General features: G+C 51.0%; 3 non-coding genes across 3 annotated transcripts; all 3 read left to right on the forward strand.

Moving 5' to 3' along the window:
• The first annotated feature begins 4698 nt into the window (after positions 1-4698).
• On the forward strand, positions 4699-4771 carry TRNAK-CUU. The gene has a single exon. It is a non-coding gene; the product is annotated as a tRNA-Lys (tRNA).
• Positions 4772-7274: 2503 nt separating this feature from the next.
• Positions 7275-7347, forward strand: TRNAK-UUU. The gene has a single exon. It is a non-coding gene; the product is annotated as a tRNA-Lys (tRNA).
• A 7673-nt stretch (positions 7348-15020) lies between these two features.
• Positions 15021-15092, forward strand: TRNAA-UGC. Its single transcript has one exon. It is a non-coding gene; the product is annotated as a tRNA-Ala (tRNA).
• The last annotated feature ends 4502 nt before the right edge of the window (positions 15093-19594 follow it).

Consider the following 19594-nt stretch of genomic DNA (forward strand, 5'->3'; position numbering starts at 1 on the left):
TGGACCCTCATATGAAAAGTCTGACGCTTGGCTAACTGAGCTAGCCAGGCTCACAAAGAAAGTGCACAAGTTCATGCAGAGGAGAAACTACTGAAGAAAAGTGTGCAGGAAACAATAGAGGAAACCTGCTGGTCTCTCTCTCTCTCTTCCCAGCCCTAGCCCTGGCCTGCTCCTCCCACCAGCGCCCTGAGGCATTTTGCCAGCACCATGCCCCAGTCAGCTCCACCCTCCCCAAACGCTGGAAGGCCCAGCTCAGGGACTTGGCCGCTCTCACAGCCGCCTCTTCCACCCTGACCAAGAGGGAGGAGGATTGAGTCTCCCTCCCTCAGGCCTGTGCTTCAGCATTCCTGGGGAAAGACCAACGCCGCCAACGTGACTTTGGGCCAGTAGGTCAACCAATAGGGCGGCCTCCTGTGCCTGGCTGCAGGACTCAGAGTAAACCCAGCTCCCATCCTTCCCTATAGGGCTCCAGGCAAGGCCAGCCTGCTGGATCCGGCGTCCCCTCTGGTGCGCAAGTCACAACAGCCAGCAGGCAAAACACCGGCTCCCGCATCATTTGAAAGAGCAAGACAAAGCCTTGAAACTCCACCTATGCTTAGGTCTGAAGCAACAGGTCCCAAATTCCCACTGAGATCTGAGCCCAGCTGGCACTAGTCAGTGTTCTGACAGCTGAACTGGCCTGCACAGCAGCTTAAAAGCCAGCTGCTAAAACTAGGGCTCAAACACTGGACCCCCCCAGTTAAAAGCCTCATGTTCTTCCCACCAGCGGCTTCCTCTCGCAGGACTTTCTCTCCTCCTCCATCAACTATAATCCTGATCTACCACGTCCGTGGGGCCTGCCCTGAGTCCCCGCATCCCCCTACTTTGTCTTTTTCCCTGCAGGCTGCAAAAATGTCAGGGGAGGCCACCCCTCCCTTCACTCGATGCTCCCGCTCAAATCGGCCAGCTGCAGCTTCATCTCCTGGAACTCGGGCAGCTGTCACTTGATCCGGTCGTACAGTCACAGGCTGACTGGCTTCCCTGCCTGGATGCTCTTGTGGAAATCGCACAGGCGACGCTGCAGGACTTGGCACTGTTGGTTTCTTTAATGTTGCGGTGTTTGCCTGACCACTGGAACAAAGCCGCCAACTCCTCCCTCACCGACTCCCACCAATCCCCCTAGTTACCATAGGACCCTCTGATGCTTTCCCGTTCTGCCAACACCGCCAGGCCTCCCCCTCTGCTCCTTTATCTTGCAAGCTCTGGATGTTCAGCTTCCAATATCCTCTGCCCTGGGTCAGGGAATTGCCCACATTGAGCACACGGTGAGAACTGTGTGATCCGAACAGTCCATTGGCACCACCCTGCACTGGGCTGTCGACGTGCTCTCCTTCACGGAAATCCGGTCAGTGCGACTCCTGGCCTGTCCCCGCAGAAAGGTATATCCCCTCTGCGGCTGGTGTGAGCTCGGGTCAGAGGAATAGGAGGCTACCACCCGTCCTCCACTGGTTCCATTACAGAGAAACACGTTCTCTAAGCCAACCTCACTACAGACCTGCGCCAGGTAGCACTCATTGTAAAAACATTTCCTCTCACGGTCAAGAAAACAGGACCAGTGGTTCTCAGGCCGGCTGACACAATTAAAATTCACCTCAACAGTCAAGAGGAAGGGAGCCAGTTCCTACCATAGATCTTTCCTTTCACACCTTAACATCAAGTGCCTCCTCTTGGGCCTCTGAATCCCTGCCACATTCCACGTGCCAGATGCCCCTTCCCCAATACTGTCGTCACTCAGCTTTGCAGAGGAACTTTCCTTCTAAGTCCCTGCCCCATCCTGTTCTTGCCATTTTGGGTTGACAAAGAAGTCATGTGGGAAAGACAGCTCCCACCATCCTTATAGAGGAAGAAACCCATGCTCAGGAGCTCAATATCAGGTATTTGCCTCAGGTCAAGGTGCTGCTGCTGTCCCTGGGAGTAAGCCACCCCTGCACAAAGAAGATGAAAAAACCTGCGTTTGAACCAGGGACCGTTAGATCTTTAGTCTAACGCTCTCCCAACTGAGCTACTCTGGCAACTGTTTGGGAGTATTTTGGCCTGTTGCTTCTCTGCCCGGGATGGTTTTGCAGCCGTGGAACACAAAAGAGACATCATTGTGAGCAGCCCATGAAGACAAGACTTGCTTTTCCCTGCCTTGCTGAGCTTGACTTGCTGCCTCACCCTGTTCCTGCCCTAGTGCTCAGGTTGACCTGGTGGTAGAAGGGAACTAGGGGCCAGTGGTGCAGGGAGGAAGTTGAGCTGGACCCTAAGCTAGACTAGACTCTGGCGGTGAGAGTCTGGCCACTGCCTGCCGCCCCACCCTGTTGTCCTGGCTTCCCCCACTGGGTGTCATTTCGGGAGTGAAGTGGGGCTTCTGTTAGGTTGGTCATGTCTGTAAGGCCATCAAATGGGTATTTGGCTTCTGAGTGAATGTGAGGAATGTGCAATTATGAGAGGGAATTTCCATCCTTCCTTCATGCACTATTAAGAGCCCCAGTGGCCTAATGGATAAGGCATTGGCTTCCTAAGACAGGGATTGTGGGGTCAAGTCCCATCTGGGGTGAAAAACTCCTTTCTTCTTGTATATTGCAAAGAAACCTTGGTCTTATTTTCACCAAGGAAGCTGGGAGATGTTGGAACACAAAGTACTGCATCTTGGGAGCAATCCCCCAGATATGACATCTTCCATTTGACAAATGCTTTCTAGACCCATCAGTAGCAAACACTTAATACTAGTGTTTGTCTGAGAATAGAGTGAAGGGAAGTGTTTACTCCGACACCTCAGTGAAAGAGCAAGGCCATTCTGAAAGAGAATGGATCTGTCTGGAGGCAAAGCAGAACCTGAAAATGAGCAACAGTGTGAAAAGAAGAACTTCAAATGTGTGTTAGGTGTTAGGTTGGTCTGACAAATTTCAAGAAAATACCAATGCTCGTAGACTGATGCAGACACTGGCTGTTTCTGATCTTTTACTGACAGTTCATTGAGAAATATTTTCCTTAACTATGTTATGGAATATTGGGTGGGCTATGAAGGCACCATTCCTCCTGCTTTCGCCCTTCGAGACAACACCGCTACACGTGCACCTTCCAGTCAACTGCTAGAGAAGACAACACAGACAGGGATGGCAGCAGGGCAGACTGGAGCTGCACGGAGATGGTGGGACCAGGTCTCATCAATGGGGAGGTGGCCACCCCAGCATGCACAAGGCTGAGCCAGCAAGTGTGGTGTGTGCTCCACGGTGCCCCTACTCACTGCACATGGTGGTGGGGGGCAGTTACTGAGTTCGGTTGGTCTGGCAAATTTAGGGCTTGGCTACACTTGCAGAGGTAGAGCACTGGGAATGAAACCACAGCAGGGAAACCTCTGCCGTGTGTTCACACTGACAGCTACAAGCGCACTGGAGTGGCCACATTAGCAGCTCTGGCAATGCCACAGAGAGCAGTGCACTGTGGTAGCTATCCCAGTGTGCAAGTGGCTGCAACGTGCTTTTCAAATGGGGGACGGGGGTGGAGTGTGACAGGGAGTGTGTTGTGTGTACGTGGGGGGGGAGACAGTGTGTTTGGGGGGGTTGAGAGTGTGTCAGGATGCTGTCTTGTGTGTTCGGAGAGCAGCAGACCCCCCCCCATACACACTCACAACAGCAGCATTCCACAGTAATGGTTGCTTTGTCCCGGAGCAGATAAGCAGCCGGCTGTCAGAAACGGAGCTTTGAAAGGGGATATCCGCATGCCTGCAGCCGATTTCAAAACAGTGACCAGAGTGGGCACTTGACTTCAGGGGATTATGGGACATTTCCTGAGGCCAATCACAGCGCAGTGATGCCCAGGCGTTTCAGCCGAGGCGCAGTGAGCTTTATGCTTCTCATGGAGGTGGATTACCAGGAGAGCTCCAGCGGCAGAGCCCAGGCGCTCCATGTGCCTTGCCAGTGTGGACACCTCAGGAGTTAAGGCTGCTTTAATGCGCTCAAACTTGCAAGTGTTGCCAAGCCCTTAGAACAGGGACAGGGGCACACTTGGAAGAGGGAAACTGCTCCACACGCTAGCCCGGGCAGCCGCCCATTTTCTTTGGCAAGTCAGGAAGGGCAAAGGCGAGACTGGAAGCACCTGGGGCTCATGCCCCAGCCTTTGTGATGCCCACCCCCCAACTCCTTCCCGGGGCTCTAGCTGAAGCCAGAGCATTGGCCTGAGCAGCCAAGAAGAGGTTCCAGCTGTGAAGAAAGCAGGACTTGCAGCACAAAGTGAGCACAACCATGAGGGGACTCAAATCCTGAATCATCCGATCCACAGGGAGATGCCTTATCCTTTAGGCCACATGATGAGGGGGTCTAAGCTCTTCTTTGGAAAAGCCGGACACTGTGTTTCTCGGATCATCTACTGAGCGGGGCTGAGACTCTCTGGGCACAAGAAGTTGAGTTCCCAGTGACACGTGAGACTTAATTCTCTTGAGCCAGGTGCAGGGCTTTGGCAGGGAGGCTCAGGGATGGGGGATTGGGGTGCAGCGGATGGACCGGCTGTCTAGTTGCGGAGATTCAGTCGCACTGAGGCACAGGAGGGAGGAGGAGGGGGAATCCTGCTGACAGGCAGTGGCAGTGCAGAAAAAGAGGAGGGGTTCCTTGGACTTTTTTTGCCTCTTTTGCCTGCCTGCTCACTCTTGTGGTGAACGGTGAAGATGTTTCTCAATAAGCCCAGGTAGCTCAGTTGGTAGAGCATCAGGCTCTTAATCTGAGGGTCCAGGGTTCAAGCCCCTGTCTGGATGCTCAGCTTTTAAATTGCCTTGTGTGCCAGGAGCCAAACTCTGTTCACAGCCACACAGGGATTCCCAGAAGCTGTGGCCATTTCCTGGAAAGGTTCCTTTCCTTAGCAAGCAGGAGAGAGGCCACATCTGCAGGTGCAGATAGCGCAGTCTCTGGCTGCCAGGAAGTGCTGTGGGGCCAGGTGCTGAGAAAGCCCAGAGTGGGAGCAGCAGAGATCAGGGGAAGAGAGACAGAGAAGCAATGAGGACAGAGCACAAGTGTAAAGGGGGCGTCTGGTCTGGCTATTGTGGGGAACTTGCCTGGTTTATACATGACCCTGGTGGAATTGGCCAGTGGAAGAATCTAAGTCCCCACTCCCTTACCCAGAGGCTGCCTGACCTCGAGGACTGTTAGGATACAGATGTTCAGGCCTGTCTGCAAAGCCCTGTACTTTAAGAATTTAGGTGTATTTTTATCACTTAGTAGTTGTGAAATCCTCCCTTCTGTATTGTTTTGTATGTTTATTTGCATGGTGGAATATAATTGGTTAAATAATCATTTTACAGTATGTTAGGATTGGTTAGTTACATTTCAGTAAAATGATTGGTTAAGGAATAGCTAAGCAGAAATCAGGTTTTACTATATAGTCTGCAGTCAATCAGGAAGGTGGGGGGAGGGGGGAAATGGGACCAGGGACTGGGGATGGGGGAATTGGGATCATGTTTTGCTACAGGGGGAAATGGGAACTGGGATGGGAACAGAAACAGGGACACAGACAAGGCTCTGTGGTGTCAGAGCTGAGAAGGGGGACACTAAGGAAGGAAACTGGAATCATGCTTGCTGGACGTTCACCCCAATAAACATCGAATTGTTTGCGCCTTTGGACTTCTGGTACTGTTGCTCTCTGTTCATGCGAGAAGGACCAGGGAAGTGAGAGGGTGAAGGAATAAGCCCTCTAACACTGTCATTTGTTGCTCTAGGCTCCATATGTACGTGCACATTCACATCCCACTCCTGACACAATCACTGTTTTCTATCTGACGAAATAGCCTAATTTCAACCTCTCCTGTAACATTACACCACCAACTATTTAGCATTTGTATGAGAGAAGTTGGAGGGAATTCAAACATCTTCAAAAGTGGTGCATCTAGAGCCCCTAGCTGGGTAAATTCCAAGCTCCTTACCCAGAAGAGTCTTGGCCTGGCTTGAGGGGGGCAGGCTTGGCTGGTCAATATAGAGGGGGAGGGAGAAGGGTACATTGACAGTGTAGAATGTGAGACTCATAAGCTGTGGTTATGTGCTCTGAGAGTTAGCCCCTTGCTTTCCATTTAAGGTCAGGGAGGGATATTATAACCAAGTGTTCTGGCAAAACTTTTCCCCCGGCCTGGTCAGTGAATCCTATGGTGAGAAACTTTCTGTGCATTTCAGTTTCTTGTATTGCTGGCTGGGGCCTGAGGTGCTGGAAGGAAAATGTCCATGGAAAACGTGGACATCACTGTTGTCCGAAAAAAGGCAGGTGTTAGACACAATCGCTTCTCGTATTCCCGTGGAATCTGAGTCTAGCTGAAGAATTTCTGTCTATCCTAGAGAGAATCATTCCATTGTAAATACAAATGCAATGAGATCTTCAGGTCGAGTCAGCGCCTTTTAAAAATATTTTGTGAGCAAAAAGCCATTCTTTGCCTTGTTGATAAGGACAAGAAGCCCTCTTTGCCTTTCCATTTCACATGCAAAATGAATGGAGATTTTCATTGAAAAACTTCTGGTTTTTAGGGGGAATTGAACCCAGGCCATGGTGGTTAAAACACCAGAACACACTGCTTAAAGTACCAGGGAGAGCTGTTTTTTCTCCCAGCTAGTGTTGTTTTTCTCAGCCTCCTACTTCACCAATGTCAGACTCTGAGTGCAGTTAAGCTCTGGAATAGGCTCCCAAAGGCATCTGTGGTGTCTCTGTCCTCAGAGGTTTTTAAGAACAGGTTGAACAAACCTCTGTCGAGGATACTCTGCATATACTTGGTCCCATAGACAACCTGCTCTGGCTCTATCTGCTACCTTCATCGTGTTTGGATGTAAAGGTGGGAAATGATGGGGAAATTGGCCCCTGGTTCAAGTTTAAATGTTGTAACTTCTACATCTAGACCGGGGTGGCCAACCTGAGCCAATGTAACTGCCAAACGTGCACCTTTGTATGCAACTGCTGAGTCAATTGTGAACCTTGCTACCATTATCATGATGGTGATGGACACTTGGCTCTATATCCCAGAGTGCCCTGGACGTCTGCAGGCTGCATTAGCCAATCCAACCATTTGGCACTTGCAGATGGGCACCTCTGTATTGTGCCTGAGTCTTGTACAGCCATGAAAGGCTGGTAGATGCTGATATTTTCCCGTCTTTTTAACCAGCACTAATACCCAGCCATGCCAGGGCTGGGAAGAGAGAGAGAGCAGCAGGTTTCCCCTATTGTGGCCATCTCGCTTTTTCTTGACTAGCTTCACCTCTGCACCAACTTGTACTTTCCACATGTGAGCCTGGTTAGCTCAGTTGGCAGAGCATCAGACTTTTAATCTGAGGGTCCAGGGTTCAAGTCCCTGGTCAGGTAAAAACTTTTCACTGTGATTATAAAAAACTGTCTTTCTGGAGTCTTGTTCAGTGTTACTCTTTCTCTCCAGGATTTTGCCTTTCCTAAGAAGGGCCTTTCTGTGGGGGAGATTGAAGGAGCAACTCCTTGACATCCCCTCTGTCCTTGCAGGCTGGAGGAATAAAGTCCTCTGGGCATAGAGCATGTTCCTCCCCTGCACACACAAACACACAGAATATTCATAAGGAATTAGAACTAGAATCCACCACTTTCCTTGGGAGCTTGTTCCTGTCGTGAATCATCCTCGCTGTTGAATATTTGTGCCTTAGTTGTAATATGAATTTGTCTCTTTTCACCTTCCAGCCATTGGGTCTTGTTATGCCTTTCTCTGCTCGATTAAAGAGCCCTTTAATAGCCAATCTTTTCTCTCCATTAAGGCCCTTCAACACTTCAGTGAAATCACCTTTCAATCTTCTTTTGATAAGCTAAACAGGTTGAGTTCGTTCAATAGCAAAGAGCCACCAAATGTTCTGAGGGCTGGAGAAAAATGTCTTCTAGGGAAAGTGGTGGATTCTCCATCTCTTGATATCATTTAATGGAGACTAGATGCCTTTCTGGAATGTGTTTGCCCAAAAGTAGCTATTGTGTCATACAGGAGGCCTGTGATATGCAGGGGGTCAGATTAGATGCTCTAATGGTCTCTTCTGGCCATAAAGTCGACTAATTTCTGAAAAACTGAGTGTAGCATTCGGAGCAGCGTCTGATGTTTCCCTGTCTAGCTGGCTTGCTGCCTAGAACGAACGCTCCTTGAGTGGGGTGATCCACAGGGAGTAGCTCAAACCTCCAAAGTGCCTGGGCAGGGGCAGGATATTAGCACAGCAAGGGAGGGGTGTGGCAGTGACATCACAAAGGCCTTTTGCAGGACCTCAGACTATTGGTCCAAGGTGGTGGGGAGGTGGTGACCTCACAGAGAGATGCTGACATCAGGCAGGCAGGACAGGGGCGAGGGGCCAGGGAAACCTTAGAGACCCCTGTGGCTTTGCTTCAGCAAGTCTCCTTCTCCAGGTCTCTCTTTGAGGACTGAGAGAGTATTCGGGTTCAGGCACGTGAGTGCCAGGAGGAACCTCTTTCGAGTTTTCTCCTTCCCTTTTCCTGATTTTACTAGAAAACAGCCGTCCCTGTTTAGAAGGTAAGAGCCTCCTTGATGGAAGGGGTGTCCTGGGGGTGTCACAGTTCCGATGCCGGTGCCCCCCCCACAATGTAAGGAAGTTCCCCCCACCCTGCTCTGTGTTCGCAGGGCGGGAGAGAGCAGCATCCACGGCAGTGATTTGCTCCTGGCTGCCAGAGCAGAGCAGCAGGCTCAGCTGTCAGAACTTCCCAGAGTGATGAAAGGGGAGGGGCCCATGGCTCTGTAGGAGGAATGCAGGGCAGATGAGTTCACAGCGGGCATTGTGGGATACTGGGGAAGGCCAGTTATGGTGATATAATGAACAGCAGCGTTTACTCTGTTACTTTAAGTTTGCTGCAAAAAGCTCTAGACCTCTCATCGAAGTCATTTTATTTTGTCAGCAAAACAGGGCACTTTTGTCACCAGACATAGCATTGCAGTGTGTACACCAGCCACAAGCTACCGACCGAGAGAGCGTTGTGTGTTTTTCACACACCTGAGCAATATAATTCTGCTGAAACAACTTTGTAGTGCAGACCTGGCCAAAGATTCACTCACACACAGCTTGCTAGGAAAACCTCACCTGCTCCTCTGCTTTGCAGAATCCAAACACAAGCAAAGCTTGTCAGGCTCTGGTGGCGATGGCAAGGAGTCAGGTGTGGGCAGACAGTCTGTTATAGCTACCCCCAGGCACCATGGCTTAGTTGGCTAAAGCTTCTGTTTCATAAAAAGAAGAGCCTAGGTTCAACTCCCGGTGGTGCCTTGTTGACTGGCTGTTGGGGCACCTGTTATTGTCTACTGTCAGAAGACAAGTTTCAGAGGTAAATGGGCCTTTGGTCTGGCCCAGTGTGGTTTTTCTTATGGTTTAAATAACACTCACTGGCACTGATAATAGAGTTACTGAACGTTTGGGAGTTAGGAGCGGGTAGGTCAGTGGTCCAGTCCCCACACAGATGACCCCTGTCTCCCTCTGGGACAGGGGCAGGTCTGAGCTCTCACCCAAATGCTCATTGTGGCTGCCAGAATCTGTGAGTAGCTTGTTTAGTTTACGCCAAAGGTTGAGTCCTGCTTTGTGCACCATGTGTGAGAATGAAAATCCTAAACCACCCTTTGAAATAACGAAAGCAGCAGGACGTGTTATTGTCCCTGCCCCAAAGCAGACAGACCAATGGAGAAATGCTGTTGAGTCCAGGCTAATACTCCACTGCCATTTTACCTTTTTTGCTGGCTAAACTCCTACTTATCTGCCCGGCCCAGGCTGTCCTCTGCCTCAGCTGCTGCTCCCGGCCTCCTCTAGAGTCAAACACACAGGACTCCCAGAGGAACAGAGGCTGGGACAGGGCAGCAGCCTGGGCTGGGCTGGGAAGATGCTGGGAGTTCTCGTTCCCTGAGAACTGGCCCGGCTCCCTTCTCAACAGCGAACAAATCAATTCCATGCCCCCTCCCCAGAAAAACCAGCCTGGAGCCAAGGGCAGCAGGGGATGATTCCCTCCAGTTCCCACCGAGGCAGGAAAGAACCCAGGGTGTTTCTAGCAGAGCTTATGGAACTGACGTGGGGAAACCAGCCTTTAACAACAGGCAGTTCCAGTTTAAGCTAAGTGTTTTTAACAATTTCTACAACATTAAATAACCCTTCAATCGTAGTGTGACCATCCATAACATTGCTTCAGCCTTATAGGTTCCTAAGTGTACAACTAAACATCTCTTCAAACACAAGGGAGTGGAGATCAGTCAGTGTTCAGAGTCATCCCATATAAAAGAACCATGTTGTCGTACATACTGGCCCCATCATGTGGCCATCGCCTTTCCCTCTTCTCTGTTAAAAGTTTTAGTATTTTGCACAGAAACTTTCTTCCCTCAGGAGGGTCCTGGGAACCAGGGCTGCCAGCCAGACAAACACCTTTAAGAGGCAGCGTAATCTGTCAAAAAATGATCTCCCTCCTTCAGTTCAGTGACACCCTGAAATGTTACTTATCAGGGCAGAGCCAGAGGATTGAAAGCAGCTACATCAAGCCCCTGTGTAGCTCACAGGAATGAACGCAAACACTCCCTCGTATCTGAAGAGATGTTTAGTTTTACCCTTGGTAAACTACAAGACTAAAGGGCAAGGCAGTGGTGCCAGATATGAAGAGTGAAACACGAGACAATCATCATAGTTATGCCCATAGTGACTGCAAATTATTTCTAAATTCTTCTTATTATCATCAGTGTATTATTTTCTCTGGAGTCTAGACATTGACTATATCTTGACCAAGAAATTTAGATCTTGATAAAATAATCAACTATCCCTGGTTAAGGCAATGGACTTGATACCCACTGGGGTGTCCCTACACAGGTTCAAGTACTAACAACAGTGGCTGCCTTTTAGCCATGGATTTTAATCAGGGCAATAAATTGATACGAACTCCTGTAAAATCATTTTCCAGCCCGACTCCTTCACCCACATTTGTTAGGTCATTGGGTCACCATGTGAACATTTCATTTCCCTCCTCAATTTCACACAGAGACACAATTTCCTTTGCACAGATCCATGAACAGCAAAACCTCCCTGTGTCTCTTGTCTGAGCCAGGGCATTCGATTCCATTGAAACCTTCTCTCCTGCAATGGCAACGGTCAGACAGAGGGGACGTGGCCACCTTCACCTCTGACAGTGAGATATTGGCTCAGCTCTTTCTTTATGCTGCCGCTATTAGTCCATGAAACATCAGGGATGGAATGCAAGACTGAGTTCAACCCCCTGAAACATTTCAGTGCCCAGAGAAATCCTGACCCCGGCTGTTGGAATGATATGGTGGAGATTCGAATAGGAAAGGAACTGTCTGAATTGTCAGTGTGGGGAATGAACAACAATCTATAGCAATGTCATTAACCACAAACACACTCTCATCATGCTCCAGCTGGAAGGGAAATGGGCAGGAATTCTCGCGGTTCAGCCATGGACACACTTACACTAATGCACAGCCAGGAGTGTGCTGGGGGAGCTGGTCTGAGCAATTTGAAGTGACAATTCTGTGAGAACAGAATCATGGTGTAGTGAAGTAACTGTAGATTAAGTACTTGTGGCTGAGTGGTTAAGGCGATAGACTAGAAATCCATTGGGGTCTCCCCACACAGGTTTGAATCCTGACAACTATGGAGGCATTAGCATGTTGTTAGTACCTGAGTGTCCACAGAGTCAAATTAGAGCCAGATCTGGTCTTACTGTAAGGCTGGCTCTACTTAAAATGCTGCTGTGACACTGCTCTAGCACTGTGGAGTAGACACCTGCTACAGTAACTGGAGGGGTTTTCCATCCCTGTAATAGCTACATTGACAGAACAGTCTTTCCTTTCATTTAGCACTATCTAACCATGGCTTAGGTCAGCTTAATTACAGTGGTTTTGGGGTTTTTCACACCCTGAAAGACCATCATGCTCTACCAACTGAGCTAGCTAGATTTAAAGTCAGTCAACTGCCCAGTTGCAGTGTAGAAGGAGCCTGAGTGTGTTTATTTGTGAGCTGAGGTTCCCTGTCTGACATCTGACATCTTTCCTGGTCCGTTATGTCTCCAGCGAGCAAACCGGACCTGCCACAAGGCTGGTTAGATGCTGCTCTCTAGCCCAGAGAGCTGGGGTTGATTTAGCATGCTGCCGCCATCAGCTGGTCAGAGTAACCAGGGTGGGAGGGTGGAATTTAGGATTCTCCCACCAAGGGGAGGTGCTGTTGGACTCATCTAGTGGGGGAGAGTCTGAGTCTGAGTTCCCCACATGCCACACACACATTTTCACAGGGAATCAGGTCCCCTGGGAAAAAAATCAAAAGAAGCCCAGGCCCAGGAGTGTCAGAGAAAGGAATCACTGTTTGCTTTAAGAGGTGGGTGAGGTAAACCTGCAGGTCCCCATTTGTGGGGAAGCCGAGGAGGACAAGGAGACGGGAAAAGGGCTTGCAGCTGTTGTGCAATCCCCATGATCCCAGCAGAAGGGTCCGGGGGGCTCAGCACTCAGAACTCACAAGATGGCAAAGCTCAGAGCCTCGTTACACAGAGTCAGACTGTGATCAGCTCACACCCAGGGGGAACAACACCCCTCCCTTGATCTCTATGCCAGAGCTCCTATCAGCTCAGTCCTTCCCGCAAGAGCGGGCTGCTGAGAGGGTTGCAATGGGGTAAATGAAGGCAGAGGAGGATTGTTCCTCATGGGTTTTTTTTTGTGTGTCTCTGTGATCCTGCAGGAGGAAGCATGATTTGAGTTTGTTTTAGTGACTTGGGTTGGGCTGAGGTTGTGACCCTGAGCACAGGGGTTCCTGCACTCTTTGCTCTTAGCCCCTCAGGGAGTGGACAATGGAGTGGTTTCAGAAAGTGGATAGAAAGTAGCCTAAGAAAGTGTAGCATATGTGAGAAGAACAGCACCATCATCACCTTCCTGGTGGTCTAGTGGTTAGGATTTGGCACTTTCATTGCTAAAGCAGGGGTTCAATTCCCAGTCAGGGAAAAGTGACTTTGAACCAAAATAACCTTTAGTTATTCTTCACTTGTAATGTAAAGAAATCCATTGTTGTTTCCTGCATCTTCCCAGTGTCTCCATGGCAGGGCTGGCTCCAGACACCAGCACTGCAAGCAGGTGCCTGAGGTGGCCAATGGAAAGAGGAGGCTTCAGGGGCAATTTGGCCCTCTCAGAGGGAAGGAACTTGCCACCAAAAGCAGCAGAGGTAGAGCTGCCATTGATTGCAGCTTTTTTATTTATTTATTTTTCCGCTTGGGGTGGCAAAAACGCTGGAACTGGCCCTGCTCCAGGGAAGACAATTTGTTAAATCCCAGATGAGTGCAGTTCTATCAGTTCTCAGCCTGAGCCCTTAGGTCTTAATCCTGAGGATATTGTCCCACCATGGGGCCATTTCCCGCCTCTCTTTCCTAGGGAAGCACAATTTTCCTTGCAGAGACACAGGAACAGCAAGATCCTTCTCTGTCCCTTGTGCAAAGCAGGGGGCCAAATTCCATGGAAACAATGGACAAGCAGGGGGCCCTGGGCACATCCAGCCCTGGCCATGAGATGTTCCCTCCCCTTTTCTTTATGCCCCTGTTGTTATTTCATGGATTGTCTGGGATGGGGGAAAAGCTGAGTTCACTCCAGGTGGAGGGGAAAAAGGACCCTGAAAATCTCAGGACCCAACCCCTGCTACCAGGATCACTGAGGTGCTGGGGATTAGAGTAGGAAAGGGACTGTGTGTATTGTCAAGGTGGGGAATGAATAACAATCTACCACAAGATCCACCTCATTAACCACCGACACAGGCTAATCCTGCTGCAGATAGAAGGGAAACTGGGAGTGATTCTTTGCTGTTCAGCCTTGGAAACAGTGACCCAATTGCACCGCAGTGAATGTGCTGGGGAAAGCTGGACTTCACAGGCAGGTGGAAAGAGCAGATCCTAGAAACACCTGGAGTTTCCCACACCACTGCTGCCACCAGGGTCAGGTGTTGAGCGACTCACAGCGCCCCTCCCCTCCCATTACCTTCCAGCAGGAGGTGGCAGCACATAAGAACATAAGAACATAAGAAAGGCCGTACCGGGTCAGACCAAAGGTCCATCTAGCCCAGTATCTGTCTACCGACAGTGGCCAATGCCAGGTGCCCCTGAGGGAGTGAACCTAACAGGCAATGATCAAGTGATCTCTCTCCTGCCATCCATCTCCATCCTCTGACGAACAGAGGCTAGGGACACCATTCTTACCCATCCTGGCTAATAGCCATTTATGGACTTAGCCACCATGAATTTATCCAGTCCCCTTTTAAACATTGTTATAGTCCTAGCCTTCACAACCTCCTCAGGTAAGGAGTTCCACAAGTTGACTGTGCGCTGCGTGAAGAAGAACTTCCTTTTATTTGTTTTAAACCTGCTGCCTATTAATTTCATTTGGTGACCCCTAGTTCTTGTATTATGGGAATAAGTAAATAACTTTTCCTTATCCACTTTCTCAACATCACTCATGATTTTATATACCTCTATCATGTCCCCCCTTAGTCTCCTCTTTTCCAAACTGAAGAGTCCTAGCCTCTTTAATCTTTCCTCATATGGGACCCTCTCTAAACCCCTAATCATTTTAGTTGCTCTTTTCTGAACCTTTTCTAGTGCTAGAATATCTTTTTTGAGGTGAGGAGACCACATCTGTACACAGTATTCGAGATGTGGGCGTACCATGGATTTATATAAGGGCAATAATATATTCTCAGTCTTATTCTCTATCCCCTTTTTAATGATTCCTAACATCCTGTTTGCTTTTTTGACCGCCTCTGCACACTGCGTGCAGCACCCCCCCACCCAATGCAGGGGAGAGGGCTGAGTGCATCTCTGCACCCTGAGTCCAGGGCACCCACTCTCTCTAATCCACACATCGAATCTGGCCCTGCTGCAAAGTGCCCCCTAAGAACCAGCAGCCTCAAGGACAGCAGGTTTGGCCCTCAGAGCAGGGAATATGTCCCCCATGCTGCTGTTAGGCCACTGGATGCTCTGGGAATAGGACAGCTCTGAGTGTAACCTGCAGCCCAGCTGGGGATGTAGCTCAGTGGTAGAGCACATGCTTTGCATGTGTGAGGCCCTGGGTTCAATCCCCAGCATCTCCAAGCTCTTTTTTTCACCCTGCTGCTTTGCTCATGCCCAGAGGGGATGTGGCCCAGCAGTCTCCCTGCAGGAGTTTTAATCCTGCGGAGTGAGCGGCAAGTGCCAATTGCATGGAAGGTCTGCGGGGGGGTTTCTGCTCCTAAGTCACCTCAGTACATGTAAGATTCCCACCCGCTGTGCTGCTTGGGTCAAGGGTAGATGAGAAGGGCGAATCCTCCAGCACTGGAGGGAAAGGTCCCATCTGCACAGACTGAGAGGCAAAGAAACAGAGGGGCTGTCAGAGCTCAGAAAGGAGGGAGGTCAGTGATTTACACCCACCAGGGGACACTGTCTTTCTGAGGCGAGTGCAGTTTGCTTGGGATGGTGCTGACGATGGACAGAAAAAAGTCTGGAGTCAATGACTGATGAGACCACAGAAGGGGAAGGGGAATGGCAGCCCCACAGAAGGTCCTGGGTGCTCAGATGCCCCAGTTATTGCACCCTGGCCTGTCGCAGAGAGAGAAAAGACCCAGCGGGACCCAGCCCCCCTACAGTGATCCCATGGACAGGAACCTGGCTGGGAGTGGGGTGAAGGTTCCCTCTGGGCAAAGGGGAGCTGAAATCCCTCAGTGTCCTGGAATTTAAGCAATGGAAGCTTCAAACCCTGCACGGGTGTGGGCTGAGGTGCATCAGAAGAAGGTTGGGCTGGACAGGGGGCGGCAGGTTTGGATAATTTTTGGTGGTGCCCAGAATGGGACCAAGTCCTGCCCCACCCCACCCCACCCCACCCTCACACAGGGCCAGTTTTAGGCCGATTCTCCTGATTCCCCTGAATCGGGCCCCACCCCTAAGAGGGCCCCGTGCCCAAGCCCTGGTACTGCGTACTGGCAAGAGCTGGTGCGCTGTACCAGGGTGGCCCGGCTTCCCCAGGGGGCAATTTAAAGGGCCTGGGGCTCCCAGCAGGGGCTGGGATAGGGCTGGGGTAGGGCTGCAGGGCGCTATTTAAAAAGTCCAGGGTTCCCATTGCTTCTACCGCCCCGGCCCTTTAAATAGCCCCCAGAGCCCCGCTGCTTCCCCAGGGCTCCCTCAGCTATTTACAGGGCCGGGGCAGTGGAAGCAGGGGAGCCCCAGGCCATTTAAATAGCCCCCAAGCCCCGGGCTGCTGCTGCTACCCCGGTGCTGAGGGAGGGAGGAGGGGGCACTTACCGTACAGGGTGGGCTGTACCCTCTGTACCTGCACCCCCTGCCTGCAGCCAGCCCCTGCTGCACCCCCTGCCCTGCCTCCAGCCCCTCACCCCCTGCCCTGCCTGCACCAGCCCCTGCCTCCAGCCAGCCTCACACCCGCTGCCTGCAGCCAGCCCATCTCCAGCCAGCCCCACACCTCCTGCCCTGCCTGCAGCCAGCCCATCTCCAGCCAGCCCTGCACCCCCTGCCCTGCCTGCAGCCAGCCCATCTCCAGCCAGCCCTGCATCTCCTGCTCACAGCCAGTCCCTGCTGCACCCCCTGCCTTGCCTCCAGCCTCTCACCCCCTGCCCTGCCTGCACCAGCCCCTGCCTGCAGCCAGCCCCACACCCCCTGCCTGCAGCCAGCCCATCTCCAGCCAGCCCTGCACCCTCTGCCCTGCCTCCAGCCCCTCACCTCCTGCCCTGCCTGCACCAGCCCCTGCCCACAGCCAGCCCCACACCTCCTGCCCACAGCCAGCCTGTCTCCAGCCAGCCCTGCACCCCGTGCCCTGCCCGCAGCCAGCCCTGCACCTCCTGCTCACAGCCAGCCCCTGCTGCACACTCTGCCTGCACCAGCCCTGCACCCCCTGCAGCCAGCCCTGAACCCCGTGCCCTGTCTCCAGCCAACCCCTGTCGTACCCCGTGCGGCTCTGCCTGAAGCCAGCCAGCTCCCCACACACCCCCTGCCCGCACCAGCCCTACACCACCGGCCCCGCACCTCCTGCCCTGTCTCCAGCCAACCCCTGCTGCACCCCCCTGCCTGAAGCCAGCCAGTCCCGCACTCCTGTCTCCAGCCCTGACAATCCCTGCCGCATGCCCCTGCGGCCCTGCCTGAAGCCAGCCAGCCCCACACACCCCTGCCTGCACCAGCCCTACACCACCGGCCCTGCACCTCCTGCCCTGTCTCCAGCCAACCCCTGCTGCACCCCCCTGCCTGAAGCCAGCCAGTCCTGCACACCCCATCTCCAGCCAGCCCTGCACCCCTTGCCCTGCCTGCAGCCAGACCCTACTTCCAGTCAGCCCCTGCCCTGCCTCCAGCCAGCCCCATGTCCACTGGTGCCCTGCAGTTCCCAGGGCAGTAACCCTGCACACCTGTTTCAATGAGGGGGGCAGGGAGCAGCTGGAACCCACACATGTGCACACTGTAGGGTGACCAGACAGCAAGTGTGAAAAATCAGGATGGGGGTGGGGGTTATTAGGATCCTATATAAGAAAAAGTCCCAAAAATTGGGACTGTTCCTATAAAATCAGGACATCTGGTCACCCTAGCACACCCCCAGGGAGTGGCAGGGACCCACACATGTAAAACGGAGCTCGTTTCTAGTTCAGGCCCATCTTTTTAAAAAAGAACTTTAGGTAGGGTTAACATACACCCGTATTTTCCTGGACATGTCAAGCTTTTTGGTTCTTAAATCACTGTCTGGGAGGAACTTTTAAAGTTTAAAAATTTAAAAATTACTCCTGGGAAAATATGGACGCATGGTAACGCTATTGGTACAAAAAATACATACTGTGGCACATCCCTTAAATCAGAACTTTTTATAGGGAACCGGTTCCTAAGGAATGAAAGTCTTTTTTATATATACATATATATATATATATATATATATATATACATTTTTAGTTATCCCTGCCGGGGCCCGGCTGAAAATGACTGCCCAGAGTTCGAGAACTGTCCCTGTTCTCATTGGACAGATGGGGAGAAGCCTGAAGTACAGAGAAGGGAAGTGACCTACCCAAGGGCCTACACAGCAAGCTGGTGGCAGAGCCAGAAAGAGAAGCCAACAGTCCTGACTCCTGTTCTAATGGACAAAAAACCCAGAGAAAGGGATAGAGCCCAGGAATTGAGATGGTGGGGAAATTTCATTGAAACCATTTCTGTCAGAAAATCCCCTTCAGACTAAGGCAGTTTGTTTCTCGAAATCAAAACAAGTGAGATGAAAGTTCTTTGCAAAAAGATTTTGTTGCAAAACAAAAGCATCTCTTGTTTGTCACAGTGTGTTAAATTGTCTCATCGCACACAAAGAGGAGACACTTAGATCTCAAACATTAGATAAGATCCTTCAGTCTGAGCTAAGTAATTGCTGCTCTTAACAATTTCAAAATAAAAAAATACAAATCAAATAGACTATTTCAGCTATTCTATTATGTCATAATCTGCTCTGAGTAAATGTGATAGGACACCGCATATTATGCACTACTCCTAGTGACACTCTCCAATGGATCCCCACCCACCGTGAGGTAGGTAGGAGCGGATCATTATTATCCCTACTTGAAAGAGGAAGAAGCTAAGGCTGAGAAAGGAGAATTGACTTGTCTTAAGTCACACAGCCAGCCAGTGGCAGAGTTGGGAATAGGACCCAAGAGCCCTGATTTTCAAACTAACCATCGGATCTTGAATTTCAGACACTGAATGACCTGAATAAAGTGCTCTCAGATGAGCTCCAGACCAACAACAGTGCACAATAAATATTCCACAAGTATTTGAGGAGAACTGCAATGTTAGAGAGAATCATGAACTGCTCAGAGACAATTAATGCAGAGGAGCAGCAAAATTCATCAAACATATGACTGGTTATGACTTATTTCCTTGGGCTTAAAAGAGAACAACAAGGACCTGAGTCTCCTCCCTGTCAATAACCCCCTGCTCAGCCAATCAGGGTAGAGACTGAGGACGGGAGGCTGAGGGTTCTCGCCCAAAGGATGGCCCAGGTCACCGGTGGGGGATCACTGCCCGAGCACTATTTCAGCCCCACATTTTCAGGTGGACCTCCCACAGTGGGAGCTGCAGAGCATTCCCCTGAGACACATATGCACACCCCTCCTGGTGTTGGGAGGGGAACAGGAGAAAGGACAAAAGAAGCAAGAGACAAAGAGAAAGGAGGGAGGGATGGATGGAGGAAAAGGTGAAACCAAAAGGACAAACCCTAATGTCCCCAGTGATTCTAAGGACAAAATCCCAGGTGCACAATAAAATTCTGCCTCCTTAAGCTCGTGTTTTCCATGCCTAGAATTCAACTGTCACCAGATGGATCAGACTGAACAGGTTTCAAACCTCAAGGAGGCTCTTACCTTCTAAACAGGGACGGCTGTTTTCTAGTAAAATCACTAAAGGGAAGGAGAAAACTCGAAAGAGGTTCCTCCTGGCGCTCACGTCCGTGAACCCGAATACTCCCTCAGTCCTCAAAGAGAGACCTGGAGAAGGAGACTTGCTGAAGCAAAGCCACAGGGGTCTCTGAGGTTTCCCTGGCCCCTCGCCCCTGTCCTGCCTGGCTGATGTCAGCATCTCTCTGTGAGGTCAC

This window comes from Mauremys mutica, unplaced genomic scaffold (assembly GCF_020497125.1).
Source record: "Mauremys mutica isolate MM-2020 ecotype Southern unplaced genomic scaffold, ASM2049712v1 Super-Scaffold_100095, whole genome shotgun sequence".
Lineage (NCBI taxonomy): Eukaryota > Metazoa > Chordata > Testudines > Geoemydidae > Mauremys > Mauremys mutica.